This window comes from Amia ocellicauda, chromosome 3, assembly GCF_036373705.1.
Source record: "Amia ocellicauda isolate fAmiCal2 chromosome 3, fAmiCal2.hap1, whole genome shotgun sequence".
In the NCBI taxonomy this organism is placed as follows: domain Eukaryota; kingdom Metazoa; phylum Chordata; class Actinopteri; order Amiiformes; family Amiidae; genus Amia; species Amia ocellicauda.
Window position 1 is genome coordinate 41,221,207 of NC_089852.1, and position 3,157 is coordinate 41,224,363.

Genomic DNA, 3,157 nt, shown 5'->3' on the forward strand with positions numbered 1-3,157 from the left:
GGACTTCTGACGTGCACTGTAAACATGAACAGCATGGGAAAAAAGGATAAGTACCTGTGTCCACAGATTGTAAGATCTAGTCAAGACTTGCTGTGTATATTATAATGTTACAAAAAGAAATGGACAAGCCCTTTGTATTATATTCAAGAGGTCTTATGTATGATAAAAACTTGATTAATTTGTCCTGAGACTTTTTTACTGTGGTTTTTCTTGTTTTATTGTTTTATTTCTGTGATTAATTCCAAACAATTACCAAAGATTGCATTCTATTTTCCCAGGGTAGAGTAACTTAAAGATGATTCTTCATATTCCCATCTCGGTTTCTGATTCCCCATAAATGAAACCTTTAATTTAATGCAGGTATTTAGAGTGGAAACTTCTGCTGCTTCTGAAAATCGCAATCCCTGAAATGAAGGAAGAACTGAAGTTTATTCCCCAAAACTCAATAGTATATAATTGGTTTATTGGACGTGGTACCAATATTGGGATAATGCACAACCTAGTCTGCAGCAGATCTGTTTTGGATGCCCAAAGCCTGTAGAATAGATGAGCCTGAGGAATTTTACAACATGGTTTAGATGGTGAGGATGTTTGAAAACCTAAATAAATGGCTTTATAAAGCTACAGAAATTGATGTTGATCGATCTAAATTGTATGTGCAGAAAGTATTTTGCTCTTGCTCAGTAATTAGGGTTGTGAGGAAGTGTTATTATTTCTAAAGCAGGAGAAAACTTACAATGGGGCCTTTTTCGTTACCTTAAAAAACAAGCCAGCATGAGTTCTTGGTTCTGCATATTTTCAGAAAGTTAAAGGGATTTGCATTTCTATCCCAGATTATATTTTTCCTGGTAGCATGTTTGAAACTTTTCAGACTATAGAGTATCCTTGTCTGTTCACTGCATTCCCTAGCTTTCCTCATTTCGACAATACGGAGACCTCGGGGTAAGTTTTCCCAGTCTTTCCATTAGCACTTAAGACATTCACACTGTGGAAAATGGATGTCGGCACTCTGTGCCTCCTGTAGCTCACTGAATTGCCTTTTCCCGTTCAGCAGATGGATGCTTCTGTTATAGCCTCTTAGAGACCCTCGAAGCGCCGGCCTGGTGTTGTCTTGTGTTGCTGAAGTCCAAGCTGGCTCTGGTTGTGCCGCTGGGGCTGGCGAGGAGGATTCCTGGAAACCGGGGGGCCTGTGACAGCTCCAGTGCGCCGTGCCAAGAACGCGCGCCATCCCGGGCAACCTACAGATCCGCGTTTCCGTGTCCAAGAGCCTTGCAGGCGAGCGCGGCGAGATTCCTCAGAAAGCTCTCCGCTGCGCGCATTGGATGAGACGAAGGTAAACACAGCTTCAGGGATGCCAAGGGCAGCTGCCGCGCTGAAGTGCTAAACGAGCCTTCAATCAAATATATCCTCGTAATCAAAACACTGGGTGTAGGATAGGCTTGTTTGGATCACCAGTCTTGGTGATGAGTCTTTTAATGTACGGTTTCTCTCCAGACAAGGAACCGACAGTGCGACTCCACTCCGCTCGAGCACGGCACCCTAGTCTAAATACAGAGTGACACACACAAGCCGAGCAAATATTTCCCCCATAATGATACCCTTGCATTTGGCAGAAACTGCATTTGCTGATATATTTAAGATAGGTCACTTTTTTTTTTTTTTTTTTTTTTTTTTGCATAGTGTTCTATTCTGCCTTGTAGGTAGAATTAATATTGGCAGGAGAGTCTTTAAACCGCTGTATTTTCATGCTTTCCTCAGTTTATTGTACATCAGACTGAGATGACTTTTTTTTTTCATTAGATTGTTTATATCTTCGAGTAAGTTAAAAACATGGAGGAATTCCACTCATTGTATCATTGTTTCACCTGTGAATAATATTAAAGTGTGTGTGTGTGAGAGAGACTATCAGAACGTAGGAAGGTAGATCTGTATTTCTGCCTTTTAAGTATTTTTAATCCTGAAGACTGAAGAGAGCTTTGGGTTACCATTGGCAACAGCTTTCTGGTCTTTAATACTTGGTGCGTTACAGTAACCAGGCTCACGAAGCTGTGAAATTCACAAATGACCCCACTTTTATTCTGGATATCCCCATCTAATTGAGCAGTGTCTGGACCTCCTTTTGTTTCAGACCTACCTGCACTGCAGCCGCCATAAAATGACACAAGCGCCATGTGAAAAGCAGCATTCAGGCTCCGAGGTGAGAACCAGCAGCGACGCACACTAAACCAACAGGAGCTGAAGCTGTGGCGTCACTGTGCGTCTGAGCTGCTCCTCAGGTTCACTTGATGCTGTTATGTAAGGAAACGACATGAGGGGTTGTGGTCTCAATAGGGTCTTTGGTTGAGATGATGTGGGAATCGCTGCTTTTCCAGCCAGGTGGGATGGAGGTGGCAGAACCCAGCACTGTGAAAACGTGCCCTTAAACTTCTTCCGGATCTGCTGTGCGCTGGGTTTTAGATTAAACGTTTGCCCATTGTGAGACTGAAAGTAGAGAAACTAAACGAACCGTTCCCGTGTAGAAACGGGGCTTCACTCTTACCAGCTCGGTGTCCGGATAACCGAGAGCGCCAGAGACCTCAAAGGCTCGAGTGCTGCTTCAGAGTGAATGGTTTGCACATCTGTGTTATCATAACAATAGCAGGGAACAGGGGGAAACAAAACTAGCCTTCTGGAATAATGGGACTAATGACAATAGTGTATGGGGTGTGTGTGGATGAGGGCATTGAGGGTTTATAAGGGCTGCATCATCGGTGTTGTACTGAACAGACAGGTTTATATATTACATCTAGCCAGAGTTTTTTTTTTTTTCATGCGCCCGTCAGTATGGAAGGAAATCTGAAAACTGTAGAGATTTCTGCTCCTACTTTTTGATGGCGATGTTTAAATTAAAGCTGGCCTGGTCGTGCGACAGAGAGAGTCTGTCTGCTCACACGTCTGCCGTGTGGATTTCTTGTGCTTGGCTTCTGTTTCTTCCCAGAAAATGTAATCGTTTTGGATGTAGAATGGATTGTACTCACGAAAGGACAAGAGAGCAGAGAGACGCACAACCACGGGGGTGGAAATCGGCTCCCTGGAGGCCGGGGCAGAGGCCGCAGTATGACGTGTGGCCAGCAGGTGGCAGCAGAGCAGAGCTGCTAGAGATTTACTCAAACTGGAG

At 43.8% G+C, this 3,157-nt stretch overlaps 1 protein-coding gene across 2 annotated transcripts in view; it reads left to right on the forward strand.

Moving 5' to 3' along the window:
- Positions 1 to 188, forward strand: part of dyrk1aa (dual-specificity tyrosine-(Y)-phosphorylation regulated kinase 1A, a) — a 32,036-nt gene extending 31,848 nt beyond the window's left edge. For both annotated transcript variants that reach the window (XM_066699496.1, XM_066699497.1), the window contains one exon: positions 1 to 188. This exon is cut by the window's left edge and continues 3,600 nt beyond it. The gene's annotated coding sequence lies outside the window, so the exon portion shown is untranslated.
- Positions 189 to 3,157: the final 2,969 nt, after the last annotated feature.